Source organism: Protopterus annectens, chromosome 3.part1 (genome assembly GCF_019279795.1).
Source record: "Protopterus annectens isolate FY-2018-M chromosome 3.part1, PAN1.0, whole genome shotgun sequence".
NCBI classification, from domain to species: Eukaryota; Metazoa; Chordata; order Ceratodontiformes; family Protopteridae; genus Protopterus; species Protopterus annectens.
Genome location: NC_056732.1, coordinates 219,394,408 through 219,415,448, shown reverse-complemented (window position 1 = coordinate 219,415,448; position 21,041 = coordinate 219,394,408). Strand labels below are relative to the sequence as shown.

The window sequence follows — 21,041 nt, the reverse complement described above, 5'->3', positions numbered from 1 at the left end:
GACTTACAAACTATTGAATGGCATCTGGTGAAACAGATATTGTCGAAAGAAACTATCACTGATACTTGCACTGCAAGCTACAAATCTTGAGAGATATTTGGTGTTATTTATATAACTAATTATACAATCAAGCATATGTTGGACTATTTCTGTAAATAGCTCAATAAATGTGTGTCAAGAAAAGACCTTCTGTCATGTCAAAGCTTATTTCTGCCTAACAAAAGTATTCTAACCATATATGTGTAGGTTGTTTAATTTGTTTATGAAAGTTTAACAAAAATATAACTCTGGGTTTGTGTGCATTATAATATAGTATGTATGGAAAGACTATGAATGCACGTACTGTTATTGTATGGGATACATCTTACTGAAAATATTGCAATTTTTACAGTTTTAGTAGCTTTAATTGTTCACAAAATACTTGATTTGTTTAGCTTATGCTTTTAAACTGATGTTTCAGAAAATACTCTAGAATGCAAGGATGTGTCTAGGCTGCTAGAGGTGGAACATTCCACAAAGCATATATGCTAATTAGATAGTTGACAACACCAAACTGCCCTATAGATTTTCCATTTTCATGCCATGTACCGGAATTGCAACGGTGTCTCTACTGTCTGACCCAAGCTCACTTGCTGATAGACTATACTATACATATTTTCTTACTTTTCTGCATGATGCTGTATACCAAATTTAGAATTATTGCTCTCCTGACTGAAATTGTCTTATTGACTGAATATACTTAGGCATTATGAATGTAAATTGTGAGCCAATATCAAAATGTTTTTTGGTGTTTGCAAATAATACCGCATACCTGTAGTTCTATATAGCTGTATGTATGCAGCTAAGTTATTGTTCACAATTTTTTTTCACTTTTTACTTACTTTTGTGAACTAGCATTTATACTTGCACGTTAATGGGTTTCGTGCCCAGCTGGACTACATCAATTAACAAATGGATAAAACAAAACAAAACTTTGTTAGTGGTGAAACATTTTATCGGAGAAGTAATAATGCGCTTTTGTTTCAATGACTATGTGTTAGTCTGCCCAGAGCTTCTTAATTAGGAAAAAAAGAAAAGAAATGTTGAGATACTAAACTAACGCATAATAGCTTGTGAATGTTTCCCAGATTAGTTTCAATAAGCAAAGACTCGATGTTGGTATTTCTACTAAAGCTCTGTTTTAATTAAAGCTGTTAAATCGTCAAAAATATTTAGAATTTCTAGTCACGACATGTACGTAGGGTTACCACCTGCCCTTCTTTCCGAGGGACATGTCTTGAGGGGGAAAAATTAAATTAAGCTTTTATTTTGGCAAAAAAGTGAAGTTCTGTCCTTTGCAATGGCCGCGTGTATGTTTTGTGTTGCAATCTCATGTTTCTAGAAAAAAAAGTCCCACATTGGGCATTTGAAAAGGTGGCAACACTAAATGTATGCTTATCGTTTGGATTAACTCTCATGTGAAACAGGCGTTACCATTTATGAACAATAGATTTAAGTAAAGCGTGCTATTTGCCGGGGAAATGCAACCTGAACAGAAAACGAAACTTGAAGAGCCATTTCTAGGTTTTATTCTCCGAAACAGTATACATTTTAATGACTGCCAGTGCCCATCTTTTACCTCCATTACTGGGGAAGAAAGCAAAAAAAAAAAAAAAAAATACAGAAAAGCACCACATTATGGACTTTTTAAAAAAATACTAATTCTTTAACTAAGATGATAGGAAAAAAGATGTGAATTAGCATGTACTTGTCTGAAGTAAAATAAATCTGTAATTATAATTCACAGCTCTTTCGCAAAAAATAAATAAAAGAGACGGGGCAAATGTCTAAAAGTAGGGACAGTTGAGAAGTACTGAACATATAATACTACCAATTCGTTGTACCGCGGCACCAACTAATTTTCCAGTTTAAATCAAGAACATCAGCTGACTGTCCCATGACAGCTGTAGAACGCGCATGCGTGATACCATCTCCCACGGTATGTGAAGATGGCAGCCTCCTGATTCAGTAAGGGAATGAGAAAACGAGGTCTGAAACAGGAACTTATCTTCCAGCAAATGTCAGAGGAAGTCTGATTAACCAGCTCTATAGTAACCGTCAGAGGAACCGGGAGAAATTGGTGCATGCTGGTAAATTAAAAGGTATGCACATCAGAGGGCCATAATATGTTGTGCTTATGTTGATTAGCTAGAGCTGTGTAGTTCACGTGAACGGGTTTAAAGTGGCACTGTCTGCATGTCAGTACCCTAACTGCCCCGGAAAGGCCTGCTGCTACTATGTTCTAGAGGGTAGGTACGGTAAAACTTGGTGCCCCGTTCAGTAGTCGCTGTCATGTTGCGCTTTTTCTTTGCCGTGCTCTTTTAGAGACGTGGAAGATGGGACTTAATGCTTGTCTGGCTGAATATCTTGTGCCGGACAGGCTTCAGCACCACCTCGCCTACCAGGTTTCACATTGGCAACTTGTATTACCCCGCACTGTGTACCTGTGTAAATAGAAAGGGTACAAGATGCGAGAACTGTAATCGCCACTAACTTTTAACTGCAGTTTTATAAGGGAAGTTAATTGCTGAGTTGTTTAACTAATTGGAAAGTCGCTGAAAGCTCAAGTACTCTACTGAATAAGGAGGTTTTTTGTTTATTGCTGGTAACTTGAGCATTAGGTACATCATTTTTAACAGCATCGAGAGCCTGTATGTCAGGGTGTGAATGGGGCTGTAGTCACATTGTGGGCGTCGCTTTCAGTGCTTTATCGAACGCTTTTACTTGTAATATGATTATGGCCGTGGTTGACATAATCTTGAAATGCACTGTATTAAAGTCTTAAGTGATGTAATGTGGTAACAGCCTCCATTTGCACTAGCAGATTATGTTATGAATATTGACAATATGGTCAGCCTGAAAGAGCTGATTTAAGTTTCTTAATGTACTTCCAATTATGCTTGGTGTACAGGGTGGTCATGTGCAAAGAGAAATTACTTCAAAACACTGTGTTAAAGATTTGTGTACTCCATTCCTATGTTCAGTTCACGAAGACTGGTAGGACTCTTCTGGATGGTACTTTTTTTACTTTGGATACTTCTTTCTGGTTCATGTTCCTGTAGTCTGGCCATAGTGGTTGCCCCACTTTAGTAACAAATGAAGTACTTTGCAATTCTGTGAACTTTGGGAAGAGTATGTCAATAATTTTAACCTTACTATTAAAAGGGTTGCCAAGAACAGTACTAGGCAAGTCATCACAAGGACCACAAGATGCCTAGCCATGTACACTTTTCAGTAGACAAATTTTAAAGTTTGTGCTTCTGTTCTCTAGCACTTAATAGTGCTTACTTCCCAAATCGACCAGGGCTGTACATGATGATCCTGGCATAATTTTGTCTACCCATTAAACCATATTTCCTGGTTCACATCTTATCATTAAAGGCATCCAGAGCACTACTTTGACCTGTAGTGGTAACTGATATTCTGTAGGCTGTTGATATGTTGAGTAGGTAATTTCCTTCCCATCGAGTCTTATTTATTTGCCAGTTTAGATTCCTGTTTTAGGTGTTTGAAGAGCCATTGTTCTTGCAACGAAGAAGGGCAAATGGAATTTGGTCTTTCATGGCTCGAAAAGCAAGATACCGTTCACCTTGGAGCAGCTTGTAGGCTACTGAGTATGAGAGTTGTGCTAATCTTTTGGTTAGTTGAAAGATTTAAGGCCTTTGAATTTTATTTGTAGGGTATCTTTGGTGCTTTTCTATTTTGAGTATTTATACGTATCAAAGGGGCATTGCATTCAGTGATGGGTGTAATAAGGAAAGAGTACAGTGCCAAGGTGACTTCATTGGCTCTTGAAGACATTCCCTTGGAAATTGTTTGCCATATAGAAGGAGTTCCTGACTATGGTGGAAACATTATGATCAAATGAGAGAGAATTTCCATATAATTTAGATCTCTTATGATTGTCTCTTTGAAAAAGAGTACAATTTAAAACATATGAAGTGAGGAACAGCTTGTACAGAATGCCACTGTGCTACTTCTGCATTTAACTTGAGACCATTTTCAGTACACCAGGTGTAGGCATATTCCTACCCTTACATTGAAGTGTTTATCATTTGAGGATGAGCGAATAGGTTCATAGTGATTTACTAGGCTAATGACCACCAGGGCCTTTATAAGCTTAGCAGTGCAATCCAATCCAGTTGTGTACCTGTGTAATGTGGTCGTTTATTAAGAGGGGGGTATTTTAAAAGGTTTCTAGAGGTTATGTGGGAGGGAGTATGTTTGGGCATTGCTATCTACCAGTGTTTGTCAGGGACATGGGGGGGGGCAAACATGGGGTGAATTTCTGATTTTTTTTATCATTTGGTCAGGGTTACTTTTAACAAGGTTTAAGGATGGACTCTCACATGAATGAGTAGCCTGCCCCAGAGCAAGGGGATTCTCTGAGACTAAAATCTGTCACCAGTGTATCTTATGCTTGGATCTAGTGGTCCTGATGCTGTTTGTTTTGCAGATGTGCAAAAGGTCCAGCTGACCTGGATCTGAGGGTGCCTTATATACCAAGCATAGATTACCACTCAGTAACTGTAGGAGACTTCAGTATAGAGAGAAGACTTTAAGAGGATCCATATAGGAAAGTGTGTTTTATAACCTGGATTCTCCTGCTAAGGAACCTTTGTGGGCATTCCAACTTTTGCATATGTTTGATCAGGTACACAGCAAAGGGGGCATTGTATTCCATGATTGGTCTAATAAGGGCTGAATAAAGTTGCACTATGACTTCCTTGGACCTGATGACATGCTCTTACAAGTTGGCTGGCATAGAATGATTTTCTAACTACCTTGGCACATGTTGGTCAAAGGTCAGATTACTGTCTACATATGTTCCCAGATCACTGAGTACTTGGTCAACTTTTAGGGATGTCTTCTTGATGGAGTAATTAACCTGGGTGGTAGTTTTCCCAAAAGACACCAATGCATTTCTTGGCATTGAGTTTTAATTCATGACTTTGGCACTACTCATTTATCTGTGTTCGACTCTCTTGTAAGATGTTTGTGTCGTGGGGGGATTTGTCATATCTCCCAGGTTGCAGTCATTTGTGAACTTGGTCAGCCAAAGGCCCTTGACATTAATCTTTACCTCTGAGAAGTAGATGCCAGATAGTGGCTCCAGGCACAGAGTCCTGAGTACCCTGCTGGTGATCGGTCCCTTGGAGTTATATAGGGGTTTATGCCCAGTTCGGTGAATTTATCAACTATACCTGTGTGGTATTGTGTCATATGACCTGGCTAGGTCCAGGTAGGTTGTTATGCTCTGTTTTCTTCTCATCCTTTGCCTCTGTGACCTTCTCAGAGAAGTCCACCAGATTTAATAGGCATTATCTTCCTTTGACAAAGCTAAATTGGGTTGGATCCAATGTCTGTTACTTGTGTCCTTGTTGATCCCTTCCATGGCTTTTCATATTAGACTAGTCAGATGGTATACCATCACAATGTCACAGCTGAAGTGTGTGACAATGGATATTTGAAAGTAAGTCTGCACGTTTGTGCGAAAAAAAACACATGCGGAATGCACAACAGCGAATGGTAGCATGCATTTGGTATGTTGGATGTGATCCAGAATTTTACCCTTTCCCACACTGTAGTGCAATCTCAGAATTTGTATATATATGTTGCAGTGGGTGTTGGGGGGGGGGGGTTGCCCCCCTGCAAAGTGTGTGTTGTATGCCACCGGATGTGGTGGCATGTTTGAAAATTAGCGATAATTCAAAATCGAATTGTTGACTCTCTCTTTTTTTTCGTTCTTTTTCTCAGTCGCTGTCATAACTTTTGACTGTTTTTTGTAAGTAAGTATTCGCAACAAACCTGTTCGAAATTGATAGTAAACCTAGTCAGACTAATAGGTCTGTAGTTTTTGGAGTCTTTTGATTCTCCATCCTTGTGAGGTGGGGTAACCGTTGCTGTCCTCCATTCTCATGGTACAAAAGCCTGTTTTCATGGTTGTACATGGTCTATGAAGGATTCCTCATATGTTGTTGTGAATATGGGGTTTTGTGGGGCCTTGAATTTTGATATGCTATTAATAGGGTATAGTTTGCTTTGGAATAAGTTTCTGAATTAAAGTCCCCAGCAAACTTGGTAAACCTCACTTCTGCAAAACTAGACTGGATGTTTACCAAATAACTGTAAACACAAGAGGGCCAAGAACTGATAATGTAGGGATTTATGTTTGTCTAATTTGCTAACAATACCAGCATGGTGCATAATGTCAAAACCTTAGTCAGTTCAAGATAATTAGTGTGCTCTGAGTGACCAGTGTCCATAACCTCAGGAAGGTTATCATTGAAGCTTACTAGGTTCAGGAGACACGACCTGCCCTTCACAAATTCTCGATCTTGAGCAGTTAAGTTGCTTGTGCCTGCATGGATCTACTTCATATTGTTGAAAAACCACTTGGGCGAAATTCACAACATCAAGACCACTTTTCCAAAATGGCATGTTATTGAACACCCTGAACATCACAGTTTCACTCTGGGAAATGAACCACTTGTCCACCAACACAGAAGAAACTAACTAAAGCAAATCAACCCCCCCACACCCCTCTAACTAAATTCCAAGATTGCAGTATAGCAGAGAAAAGGGCAATGTTCACCATGGTGGCTCACTGGTTAGTTTCCCAGAGTGAAATTAAGGTGTTCAGGGAGTTTGATAACATGCAAAGTGGTCTCTGTGTGAATTTGGCGTAAGTGTTTTTTTTTTGACAATGTGAAATAGATCTGCCTGCATAGTGAGTTCTGCTATGATACGTTCCTTGGCTTTGCACATAAAGCTGGTGATGTTGATAGACATGTAATTGCTGGTGGTGATGTTGATAGGCCTGTAATTGCCTGGATCTGTAGAAGGGCCACCATTTTGTAGAGTCACCACACTGGCTGTTCTCCAGGCATTAGTCACAAACCCTGTGGATAGGCAGAGGTTGAAAAAGTTTGTAGTTGCAGTGCATAGCTCTCATTACATCTAGTTGTAAGGATGTTTTCTTATCTGCTTTGCAGCAGGATTTTAGGTTGCATAATTGTGTGAGTATTAGCATATTATCTACTTGGTTGGAAATGTAGGTGATGGTGCATGTTATTTGCATGCTTTTTGAAGTAATCAGACTCTGGGCACCCACTGTAGATTGTATGGTAACAGTGCAGTCTCTGTAGATAGTTTTGCTGAGCTTTTTGCACTTGTTTGTTTAATTTTAATATTTTTTTATGTTGTATGTATGGTACTCCTGTTAAAGTAAGCAGGCATGTCCATGCCCTATAGTCAATACTGACGAAGTGTACAAAGGTATGGTAGTGGACAGCTTTCTTTTTCTTTTTTTCAGGTGCCTGCTGTTTTTGGAGATGTAGTAATAAATGTCATGAAATTAAAAACATTTTATAACATTTTTATGCTTGTGTATTTGTAGGAGATGTTTTTTGTCTGTGCTAATATATTGTAGAATTCTTGTTTGACTTGGCAGAAAGTATCTCTACAGGCATTTGTAAGCAGCAGTGAAAGCCTTTGTTCCTAGACCCATTGACCTAGTTTTAAGTGTAATGAGAGTCAGGGCAGAACATGAAAATAGTTAGATTTCACCTGAAAGATGTGTATTTGCTTTACAGGTTGCAGGAAGGTATTTTAAGAGCTTGTTTATATCTGTCTTCATAATCTATTTTCCATAGTTTTTTTTTTTCTGGTTAAAGTTATGGAACATTTTAATATTACAATCAAAAATGTGTCTTGTTCCTCCCACATCAGCAGCAGAACGTTCTCTTGCTGGTGGTTTATATTGTCTTATGGATTTTGCCAAATGTTAGACTTCATTTTTTTTTTTTTTTCTTCAAACGTTGCAATTAGTAATTCAGAAGTGTGCTGCACCTCTTGATATTACAATAATCAAAGTGAAAAAGTTATCTAGGGACTTGTTAGATTATGAAAACAATATGACATACACCTTTGGGCTGAACAACAGTAAGGGCATTAATAAATAAGTCAAGTGATAGTCCAACAGTAATGATAATTTTGATGTTAACCACAACAATCTTGACTCTGGTGACTATCAGGATGAACAGTTGTGTTTTTTTAGAGGGATCTCCAGGATGAAGGTGATCAGAGCGCCTGAGAAACAAAAGGGGAGGTTTTTCAGCAAAGTGGTTTTTACCAAAATTGGGAACAACAATTACAACACGGAAGGGCGGTGGTACAACGACAGGAGGCAGACATAAACTATGGACTCAATATTTGTTTTAGCAGTGAAGTTCATAATACCAACATTACTGTCAGTGATATGTTAATAAGTACATTGCATTGTAATAATTAAGCTGTTGAATTAAGATGTGATAATACTGTAAGTAATATTTCAATAAGTGCATTGCACTTTAACAATAATTTTGCTGAATTAAGATGTGATGTCAGCACAAAAGCTGGCTTCACCATTTACAACTTCAGTGCTTTGGAAATAAATGCACCATGATTTATTAGTGAAAGGTTTTATTTTTGCACCTGTGTCTTGTTATAACATGGTAGATTTGTTTACTAGTTTAAAATTCTACATGAGGCAATTAAATTTGTCTTTATACTTTTAAAGGGCAAAATGAACAAAGAAATGAGACACCCTCTCTATTGACTAGGGAAAGCACTTTATTCCACCTATAGATAAGGATGTGTCAAGGTTTGAAAGGTTATCTTTAAACAGTATGCGAAGATATGTGGAAAAGAATAAATTAGCTGAACCAGATAACCTTACTGTGTCTGAGAGGGCAGCATTTGAAAGAATTGATACAAACAGAGAAGTTAGAATTATGAAGCCCGATAAAGGGGGTGATGTGGTCATTATGTCTGAAATTGATTATGTAGCTAAAATGCAAGCTATTTTAAATGACGACACCACATACCAGAGGGCTTCTAGGAGTGAAATGAATATAGCGTATCATAAAATTGATGTGTTTTTGATGGGGATACCCTTTTGGAAGAGGGGATTCATGAGAATGAGTATGGATTCTTGTTGGTAGAACATCCAGTTACACCTCTTGTGTTTGGTATTCCCAAGATCCATAAAAGTCTGAATGACCCCCAATTTAGACCAATAGTGGCAGCAAGGGGATCCAAAACTGAGCCACTGGCAGCCTATGTTGATAGGAATGCACAGGGACTGTTGAGTGTTTTTTGTCACATACTAAAAGACTCTTGGCATTGTTTACAACACTTAAAAAAGGGTGGATAAAAGTGACATGAACTGGACATTTCTTACTATAGATGTTGTGAATCTGTTTTCAACCATATCCCATGATGAAGGATTGGAATATTTCAGAGAAAGTCTTTTTGAGAAGTAAACATGTAAATGGTGTGAAGTTAAATAATGTAGTTACTTTTATGGAATTGATACTTAAAATTCTGCTTCAAATATCATATAGTTTTTAATCATCAGATTTCTGGTGTGGCAATTGGGGCCAAATGTGCCCCCATTTTTGCCAGCTTGGTACTTCTTCATTGGGAAGAGACCTTTCTCTTCCCTTCCTCTCTTTTTGAACGAATTGTACTTTACAATCGATTTTTAGATGACATACTGGTTCTTTGGAGGGGGAATGAAGTTAGAGGCCAGGAATTTTGTGGAATACCTTAATTCCACTACCCCATTTTTTTTCCTTCACGTATAAGTGGGACAACCAAACAATAGACTTTCTGGATATAAAACTCACCAAAACATCAGAGGGGTTGGAAAGTAATATTTACAGAAAGGAGACTTCTAGTAATTCACTATTACATTTTTCAAGTTGCCATCCTTTGCATCAACGTAGAAGTGTGATTAAAGGGCAGATGGTCCGTTTGTCTCGCCTCGTGAGTAATGACATGATGTATCAAGTTGAAATGTATAGCGTTATAGGGATGTTTTTAAATAGAGGCTATCCATTGAAATTGCTGATATCAGTCAGAAATGAGGTGATGGGAAGAAGGCGAACATCATTTAAACTCATTTTGAAAGATATATTAGTGGGACCACTGGAACAATTGAAGGACCAGAACCCCTTGATTCTGGGTCATTTGATTCCAAAGCCTTAGTTTTTGAAGTACAATAATCAGACACCTCAGATTATTGAGGTTGTTAAGAAATCATGAGACCTAGCATTTGATGCAGAAACCAAAAAGGAGTTAGGGCAAATACCTCGAATAATATTTTAAAGAGGTTTGAATATTAAGAATTTATTGGCAAGATCAAAAGAAATATATATACATGCTCATGTATGTATAAATGCGGGGCTTGTAGATATATTAATGATGGACCCTATGTGACTGTATGGGGGTACAATAAAACAATTCCATGCCCAGGCAAATGTTGTTGCAATTCTAAGATGGTTGTCTATTTGCCAACATGCACAACATGTTCAGGTTTTTATGTGGGGAAAAAACATACGTAGATTAAGAGAGAGGATAGCAGAACACCTTAGGGCCATAAAAAAACAGACATTCATAATGCCTTGTATACACATTCTATGGTTTGTGGCAACTTTAAGAAGTTTACATTTTTTATAGTGGATCGGGTATTGACAAGTGAAAGAGGGGGTGATGAAAACATTAGAGTGGAGTCCCTGGAATATAAATGGCAAGTTGTATTGAATGCTACAGTTCTCCCTGGACTCAACAACCATATTTCTATTATGCCCATATTGAAGCAAAGGGCAACTGTTTGTCTGGGTGGGTTTAAATTTATTTATTGTATTTAATTTGTTATTAATACATTTTTTATTTTGTATGTTATAAAGTTTTTTGAAAGTAATTCAATATATTTAAAATTTTTTTTATTACCATTTTTACAGAAATTATAAGTTATTTTACATGCTATATATATCAGTATGTATGCTGTGATGTCTGGTAACTATGCAACAATTGTGATTGGTCAGTTGAAAAATGCAGATTGTATTTAAAGTATGTGACTTGATGCTCCTTTTACTCTGAAGAAGCCATTAGTTTGATGGTGAAAGCGCTTAGTATATCGGAGCTTGTTTCAGCTTTTCATTAAACGGCTCTGTGCAGTTCGTAATTTTGTTTTTTTAACTGTTTTTACCCTGTTGGGTAAGGCATATTTTACGGATATTACGATAATGTTTGCTAAGACAAAACTGTAACTGAAGCAAACACAGATTAATATTCTTGTTTTATTAATATGCTCTGGATTCTTGTATGCTATAGTCTGTATTTGCATATAACTTTTCACTGTTTTCTTTGTATAGCTGTTAAGATATACAGATTCATTAACTGCTTCACTAAGTGTATATACCATTCTGAGTGAACAGCCAACACAGGCATAACTCGGACCTTCTTCCTCTTAATTTTAGTTTTCTTACTGATTTTTCTTGCAGCTTTAAATATTGGCAGGGATTAATAAAGGTTACCATAAAGTGTAGACTATATGTACACTTAGTGTATTCTTTCAGAGTGACTATAAAGCACAAAAAGTGTAACTACAGAGGGATAAAACCGATCAGTCATAGAATGAAGTTACGGGAAAGAGTAGTGGAAATGAGGTTAAGAAGGGAGGTGATGATTTAGTGATCAGCAGTGTGGTTTCATGCTAGGGCAGCCATGGTGGTGCAGCAGTTAGCATTGCTGCTTCACAGCAACAGGTTCTCCAGTTCGATCCTCTGCTGGGGTGCCTTCTGTGCAGAGTCTCGTGGGTTTGTTCCAGGTGCTCCGGTTTCCTCCCACATCCCAAAGACATGCTGTAAGTGGATTGGACACTTTTTAAATTGGCCCTAGGTGTGAGCGCGCGTGTGTGCCTTCTGTGGAAGGTTGGGCACCAGGCTGGCAACTCAACACCGTAAAAACTCCACTGCCAATCATGAGCGGACAGGTGATCCGCTGTGGCGACCTCTAACCGGGGAAAAAGCCGAAAGAAGTAGTAGTATGGTTTCATGCCGGGAATTAACACTACAGGTGCAATGTTTGCTCTGAGTGTGTCGATAAAGAAGTATACAGAAGGTAAGGAGTTGCATTGTGTGTTTGTGGACTTGGAGAAAGCATATGACAGGGTGCTTATCGAGAAGATGTGGTATTGTATCGGGAAGTCGAGAGTGGCAGAGAAATATGTAAGAGTGGTGCAGGGATATGTACGAGGGTAATGTGACACTGGTGTGAGGTCTGCGGTAGGAGTGACTGATACGTTTAAGGTGGAGATGGGATTACATCCAGGATCAGCTCTGATCCCTTTCTCATTTGCAATGGTGATGGACGGGTTGACAGACTGTCAGACAGGAGTCTCCGTGGACTATATGATGTTTGCGGATGACATTGTGATCTGTAATGAGAGTAGATAGTGAATTGAGGAGACCCTGGGGAGCTGGAGATGTGCTCTGGAGAGGAGAGGAATGAAGGTCAGCAGGATTAAGACAGAATATATATGTGTGATTAGAGAAATGGTGAGGATGCACTGAGTAGAGTTGGCGAAGGTGGATGAGTTTAAATACTTGGGATCAACAGTTCAGAATAATAGTGAGTGTGAAAGAGAGGTGAAGAAGAGTACAGGCAGGGTGGAGAAGTGTCAGAAGTGATGTGTGACACTGGTACCAGTAAGATTCAAAGGGAAGAGATACAAGATGGTAGTGAGACCAGCTATGTTATATGGGCTGGAGGCGGTGGCATTGACAAAAAGGCAGGAGTCATAGCTGGAGGTGGCAGAATTAAAGATGTTAAGATTTGCATTGGGTGTGACTAGGATGGACAGGATTAGGAATCAGTATATTAGAGGGTCAGCTCAGGTTGGATGGATTGGAGACAAAGCTAGATTGGCGAGATTACATTGGCTTGGACATATGCTGAGGAGGGATGCTGGGTATATTGGGAAAAGTATGCTAAGGATGGAGATGCCAGCTAAGAGGAAAAGAGGAAGGCCTAAGATAAGGTTTATGGATGTGGAGAGAGAGAGAGAGGACATGCAGGTGGTTGGTGTGACAGAGCAAGATGCATAGGACAGGAAGAAATGGAAAATGATTTGCTGTGGCGACACCTAACCAGAACAGCTGAAAGAAGCACAACAATTGTAGTAGGGATGTGTTTTTTTTTTGTTTTTTTAATACATGTCGTGTACACTTAGTGTAGGCTTTATTGAATCTAGCCCACAGTGTTCTATTTCCTTCCACCTCCTTTGTCAGAATTACAGTTCAGTGAATCCTCCTTTTCTTGTGCTTTTTCATTGCTTGCTTATCCAGTTCATAAAACGTAGGAACATCCAGCCAAAATCTGGACATCTAGTTACTGTAAAAATTGAATACCAGATGCTTCCTGATTCCAGTTGAAATGTGGGATACTAAACAAACACATCTTTTAAAAAGAGAGAATATCAACAACGATGGAAAAAATATAAGCACATCACAGATTTTGCACAGTCTCTGAAAGAAAGACTTGATGACTGCATTTCATTTATTTTTGCTCCTGAAAAAGGGAGGCGCAAGATGTTTGTCCTGTTTAAATTATTGGTGCCACTCGTGGTGCTTTTCTGTGTTTATACAGCTTTGAAAATCCTGTGTGATAAGGTAGATTCAGAACACTGTGTGAAGGGTTAAATTAAGCCAGAAAATGAGTGTTCCTCCAAAATAGGGACAGTTGAGAAGTCTGGTTGGTATTGTGTACTATACTGCTTATTTAGTCCTTGTTAATGTGTTTGACACTGTATTACACAAGAGAATAATTGACAAATTGACAAATTGAAAATTTTAAATGTTAATCCATATGTAATTTTAGTGGATAAAAAAATAGGTAATCAACAGCATACAACAGTTCAGGGTGAGGAGTTGCCTACCTTTTTTGTTTTAGTTACCAGCGATGTTTCACAGAGCGTCATATTGAAGCTGCTACGTTTTGAACTATTTATTGTATATAAAAGTGGGAAATTTAACTTTGGCTAGACTGATTGGTAAACTAAGATGTATAGTTACTTAAATAAAAGTCCTCAAAGATGGTTGAGGAATAGTAATAACTTCCTTTAATGACAGTAAATGTCATATCATTATTTAAAAAAAAAAAAAAAAATCTTGAGGAAGTAGTAGATAACATTTTTTTCCAAACACCTTTATTGAATTATCACATGTGACCTAGACACTTTTACATTCATATAAAAGTAATCAAACTATATTGACATACTATTATAGTCTAAGTAATATTACACAAACCATCACTTACAACACAGACAATCATACACTGATCTAAATGAAAACAAGCCACACTGACGCAATCCTAGTCGCAAGCATTTTATATCGCAAACCATACTGACACACTCCTATTTGCAAACATTGTACATCACTTATAATCTACCCAATCTTTTTCACTCTGACATTACATACCTCATTTAAGTCCTGCCGCCTTGTAGACCTCATTCCTCCCTTGTATGTGTTCCCACAATTCCCATTCTTTCCTATGTAGCTTGCTCCTACCCTTTTCTAAAGATCTCAATTCCAGTTGTTTGGTCTCTGTTACTACTTCCAGTATAATTGATGTAGATTTTTTTTCCATTTCTAGTAATTGCTTTTTTGGCAGCCACCATTATTAGACACATCAAGGCCTTACCGTGTCTAGACAATTCCGATTCTGTATCATAGCTCAGAAGAATAATCTCCCTCATCAGACCAGTCTGCCTACCCAACATTTCTGACAGTGCTTCCCACAATCCTTAAAGTCTGCCAACTCCCCGCAGTCCCAGTAAGTATGGTCCCAATTACCTTTTTCTTCCCCTTCCCACCTCCAACATTTACCGTCTGCCTGAGGAAAAATTCTCTGGAGTCTACTTGGGGTATAAAATTATCTATGTAAACATTTCTAGGTAAAAATCTCCTTTTAGACCAATAGTAGATGGATGCAGGTCAAAGACATATATTGCACAATGGATTGATGGTAAAATTAAGAAAGGTATTTCTAATAATATGAACATCTTGAAGGATTCATGGAAGTTTTTAGAAAAAAAATAATATTGTTCCTTATTGCAGTTCAGGAATTTTTGTAACCATGGATGTTCATGACCTTGTAATACCACATTTTACAGGCTTATTATGGTTTGAACAACAACTTTTTTCCACTGGTATAATGAGTAACGTCATGGTAAATGCTTGTGTAACATTAATGGAGGCAGTTCTAAATAATAATTTTATATATTTTGAAGGCCAAACATATAGACAGACCACTGGAGTGGCAATGGGGTCTGCATGTGCACCCAGTTTTGCCAATCATGCTATGGCCCAGTGGGAAGCAGAATATATTTTGCATAGTGAAGTTTCCATCTGTTGGTCCTTACACATCAGATTTTTGCAGGACGTTTTTATTTACTGGACCAGCACTGAGGAAGAATTAAAATAATTTTAGTTTATGTAAATAATAGCTGAATTTTTAAAATTTTTCTTTTGTATATCGTACACACAATTTCCTTCTTAGATGTGGGAGGTAGGTAAAGATTACAACAGTCATTGCTTTTATTCTAGTTTATACAGAAAGGCCACTTATTTGTACTACTCCAGCTTCACCCTAGGCACCAAAAGAAAGCTGTGGTCAAGGGGCAGCTGGTACGTGTTGCCAAAATTGTTTCTAAAGAAGAACAATTTATTATAGAAGCCAATAAAGTGGTGGACATGTTTAGTAAGAGAGGATATCCTAAAGAATTGTTGAACAGTGTGTATCAGGAAGTGTTTACTAAGAGTGTTTTTTATGTACCTATATTAGGTCAACAAAGAAGGGAAATGGTGAATAGAGATGATTCTGTGAATAAAACCTACACATTCAGTTTTATCGCTACTTTCAACTTGGATAGTTGTACAATTTTTGAGAGTATATGCAAAAATTGGGCTTTGTTTTTGAAAAACGATTTGTTAAAAAATTAGGTTCAAAACCAGTAGTGGTATATAGAAAGGACAGATCTTTAAAAATGAGACTGGAAAGAAAACGTCAGAAAATGGATAAGAATATTTGTTCTGGTACTAAAAAAATGTGGTTGTTGCTCTACATCTTCTTATATAAATTCTAGAAGTACTTTTTTTATATAAGAAAACAGTGGAAATGCAATGTAAAGTGCTGTTATACATGTAACACGTCCAATGTGGTTTATTTAGTACAGTGCAACCAGTGCCCAGCCTACTATATTGGAAAAACCAGTAGACCTTTCAAAAGATGAATTTACGAACATATGTTAGATGTTAAAAATAAAAAATCCAGTAATGCACTTTAGTAAACTTTTCTACATGTCTATAATCATAATTTTAATTTTTTAATTATTGAACAGGTAAAAAAAGATTTACAAGGGTGGATTATGGATGAACACTTGGACAGGAGTGAGTTAAGATGGCAAATAATTCTTAATGCATATAACCACCCTGGACTAAATGATAGTTGTTCCATTATCCCCCTTGTTAAAGCTTATGCATTATGGCATAAGGTGATACAAATATAAATAATTTTTATATAATGCAATTTTATGAAATGCAGGATTGATTAATTTAAATTGACTGTTTCATTTATGATGTTTTTTATACATAGTATTTAACTTTTATATATGTGGCGACCCCTAACTAGGAAACGCCTTCTGTGTGGAGTCTGCATCTTATCCCTTTGTTTGTGTGGATTTGCTCTGCTGTCCTGCCATTTTACAAAGACATGTGTCTACAGTATTTCTCCCTGGGCATCTGCTGAAAATAGTTTTTGTTCCGTCGGAAGTAAAATTGACAGGCATTTGAATTTCAGACTTCATATTCTTCAGAAAATACATAATAAAATGTTTTATTCTAGCAATAAATATATAGCAGCACAACATTTTATTATAGCAATTTTCTAAGTTTATAAGATGACTATTTGAAATTTGTTCTTATTTTTGGGACTGTATTACCCTGTTATTGGCTTTGTCCAGGTTTTTTGTGCTAAGGTTGACCACTATGGCAAGAACTGAATTCACTGAATATGTTTGAGGGCTGTATTCCCTCATTACTGGGTTTGTCCAGGTGTTTTGTGCTAAGAGGTTGACAGCTATGGTGAGAACTGAATTCATTAAATGATAGCCATTTAAGTTTCAGTCTTCCTCTCTTTCACAAAGTGGCTGATTTGGTGTAGTGGTATGTTGCTCTCACTGTTTTGCACAGGGACCTTGGCAGTAAAATGTGTAGTGGTAACACAGCATTTTATTCTAGCAGCTTTCCAGGATTATACAAGCAATGTTTAATGTGTCCCTGGTTTTTGCCCTTTTGACCCACCCCAATAAATTTGGCTTTTTCCAGATTTCTTGTGCTGCAAAGTTGAGATGCAGTTGAGTATTGAGTAGATTTTACAAGGAGCTGAGAGCTGCAGGGGAAGAGAAGTTTAGTGCTGATTATGCTAAGTCAGCTCACATTGCTAATAGCACAACAGGTTGTGTATTTGCTTTTGATGCAGAAGGTTATTGGTTCTACTCCCGTAAGGGGTGAATGCTGCCGTACTGAAAGTTAAGATACTAACTACGAGCCTGTTATCAGTTTGCCATCCATTTCCTATTGCAATATTACTAGCTTGTTTTTAATGTAATTTAGGCAATTTATTCCTCAGGGGCATCAGACACTATTTTTCGATGAAACCATGAAACATAAAGGTGATTGCTAGCAGCAACCTCTTCATTACTGATTTATTTAACGTGGAATTATTTAGATGACTTTTTTACTACTTCAGAAATTGTGCATATTTACTGACAATAGTGGACTGTAGAAGTTTTGAGTAGACTTTTATGATGGAAATGTTCTGAATTGGGCAGTTTTGTCATTGGTGCATGCATTTTGTTTCATTGTTTACTGGAAAAATGTTAAAAGCAATAGGAAGGTGTATCAAAGAGCACATGTATGTTTCATATGCAAGGGGCCTATGATTTGAAAACAGCCCAGAATTAATCTTTATCTACCATGGGTAAAATGTATTTTCTTTGAATGTGGGTTTCAGTGTTGTTTTAATGCCAAGTTTGTTTAGCAGATGTCTTCGTGTTTGTGCTGTAAAATGCAAAATAAAACTTTCAAATGAAGTTCAAATAATCATAGAAGTAAATTAGTATGCACATTAGTGTTTATGGTAAATGGAGTGAAATAGCCAAGTAATGGATCATTGGAATGGCTGCGGGGGGAGGCTCGATTCGACCATGGTTTTGTGAGGGGGAAGGGCGGCAAACTTAGGCAGTCCCAGCTGAACCATACGTCCCAACTGTCCATATTTTCAAAGAATGAATAGATTTTTTGCTTCTTATTTTTGGTTTGTTCCTCATAACATTTGTGGTTTTCTGGCAAATAATTTAGGAATGAAGTCACTAATGACACACTGAGTTTCAGACTTCATAACCTTCAGAAAAATGCATGCTAAAGTAAGACCTGTTCTATCAATTGTCTCAGTTTATACAAGAGCAATTTTTAGTAGTTTATATGTTCCCCCAATATATTTGGCCTCGTCCAGATTTATTGCATTAACAGGTGGAGAGGTACATGCAAATAAATTGCTTTATAGAATTAGGCATAGCCAAATCTGTCAACTGTCCCTGATTTTGGCTCAAAATGTTGCTCTTCCCCTAATGATCCCTCCGCAAAATAGCAATTTTGGAAGAAAACATGGAGGGTTTATAATTAAGAAATAACTGTAATAATCAGATTACTTTTATTTCAGAAATGCATGTAGATTCTTTTATTTTGTCAGCTGCTCAAGTTAGCAGTACTAATATTAAAGTGTCCCTTCTTTGACAGGTTCCCAGCTGTATTGTGTTGCTATTTTATATTTTTACATCACATGTTTGGTCCATTTTTCATAACATTGTGTTTTTTTTGGCAAATTAGTGACAAATCATTAGACTGAAGTTGTAAAATAATGACAGACATTTGAGTTTCAGATTTCATACCATTCAGAAAATTCATACTAATGCAAGACCTCTATTATCTTTCTAGGTTTATAAGAGCAATATTTTAAAAATTGTCCTTATTTTTGGGCCTTTGTCCCATTTCTTTGTATGGCTTTGTCCAGATTTCTTGCTCTGAGGTTGAGAGGTATGACAAATGTGTCAGGGCCATCACAAGTCAGCCAGAGACATTTCAAACTGTGACATACTTGTTTCACCCCACTCCCCCATGTAGTGACTGTGGATGTGTCGAAGCAAGGCAAGGAGTAGTTATGCAGTGTAAATGTGCAGAGTGCCCCCCCCCCTCCATCCAAGGTAGACACAAGTACTAGAGTGGCTTTTCATCTGTCCTTGATTTTTACAGAATGGTCTGGTTTCTGTCATATTTTTTTGTACTGTTTTTATGCTTATTACTCAAAGTGCCTGTTGCTCTGTGTTTAAGTAGCAATACTTTAATGACCATTAGGTAAGCTTGGCTGAGATTGCAAGATGCACGTAAGCTTTAATAAGCATACTGTTAAAGAATTGCCAACATTGAAAGCCTTTCTGTTGCCATGTAGAGAATACTTAACTAGATAATGTATAAGCCTTGGGTATTGAAATGCTTATGACAGTATTTGTAATAAACAACAGGATTACATTATTTTAAGAGTCTCATTACACTTAGACTTCCATTCATCTCTGCAGGCTTTACCCGTAAACAGAATGCCAATCGTGTGGTCCATAACCTGTACAGTAATCCTTTTAAGCAATGTAACTTGAGCTTATTTCTTGTTTGCTTTTCATTTTTTACTTTGATCATGTTTTCCCCATGAAACAAGTAGATGTCAGGCAGCAGGTCTTTTTTTGGATAAGGAACATTTTTACAAGTGGGGGCATCAGAGATTTCTACTTTCAGCATGTTACGTAATAAAGATGAATATAAATTATAATTAGAACTGCAGTGCAAGAAGTGGTTTGAGTTGAGTGCTGCTTGTTTTTCTTGTACTTGATTTTGATTGGCATTCCATTAATGTATTTGACAAAAAAGTAATTTGTTTTCATGCCTCGCAACCTTTTTTGTTTCCATCTAGATATTAAGCTGTCATGCAGTCAATGCATTGAAATATTTTTATTCTTCTACACTTCATTTTGTCTTGATTGGACTCTCATAATGACGGTTTGGCACCCAGGGCAGTATATTTAGTTTTTGTGGTTTTGAGCATAGCTCCTCCCCTTTCTCATTGGCCACACCCCTCCCCATTTACCCCACCCATTCATCTGTCTCCTGCAGCCCCCCTTTGATTTGAAGTCACCAGCCGCCACTGGTATTAAGTGTATATAACTTTAAGCTTTAACAACGTAATGTGATTTTGCAATAGGGATATATATTGAGTGTTTAAGTGTGAAAGTGTTGTTCTGATGAAGTTTTGTTAAACGAAAGCGCTTAACTGTTAGTGTGTGGTTCAACCTTTCCTTGGTTCTGGTTCTTTTGGAGGTTGCTATTCAACCGTTGAAAACCTAATACAGAAACCGAGAACATGCACAAACTGTGCACAATAAACACTCCAACAAGAAATAGTCAAGATGCTCTGAGGCAGCAGTACTAACTGCTGCATTAACAGATAAAACGGGAAGCCTTAAAATAAATAAATAATTGTTAGCTTTTAAAGGAGGAGTCACAAGTGTTTGCAATATATAGGTTTCTTACTTCTTTACCATCTTTGAAAACTGCGGTAATATGTTTGCTAGAATGTGTATGTTTCTGGCTGCCATAGAAGCAAGTGAATAATCTGTTAATATAAAAGTTATCTTACATTTTTTTTAAAATGTATTTTTATTTGGTTTAAGGCACTTGCTTTTTGTCTGATTATTTTTCTTTGGGCTTTTGTAGACATTGTTAATGAGTTTTAATTTAGTGTTCTGAGCTTGGAAGTTTTGTTTAAACTTGTATTCTAGTTCATTAACTGTAAGTGTGTACTTTTCTTACCATACACTGTACTGTGTACAGACTGTTGCTATTAGCCTGGGTCTTGGCTAAGAATGTGTGTGTTTTTTTTTTTTTTTTTTTTGGATGATTCCCACCTACCCTGTTAAACCGAGGATTCATGTTTTAATAAGGAACATTTTAAGTTTTATAAGATCAGCATTTTTCACTTGTAGAGGAATTAAAGGGGACTCTATCTTC

General features: G+C 37.2%; 1 protein-coding gene across 1 annotated transcript in view; it reads left to right on the top strand.

Annotated features, from left to right (window-relative positions):
• Window positions 1-1,943: 1,943 nt before the first annotated feature.
• The window catches only part of DNAJC13 (DnaJ heat shock protein family (Hsp40) member C13), a gene marked incomplete in the record, with an annotated part of 3,140,357 nt that continues 3,121,259 nt past the window's right edge, over window positions 1,944-21,041 (top strand). The window contains 1 exon segment of the mRNA XM_044066722.1: window positions 1,944-2,141.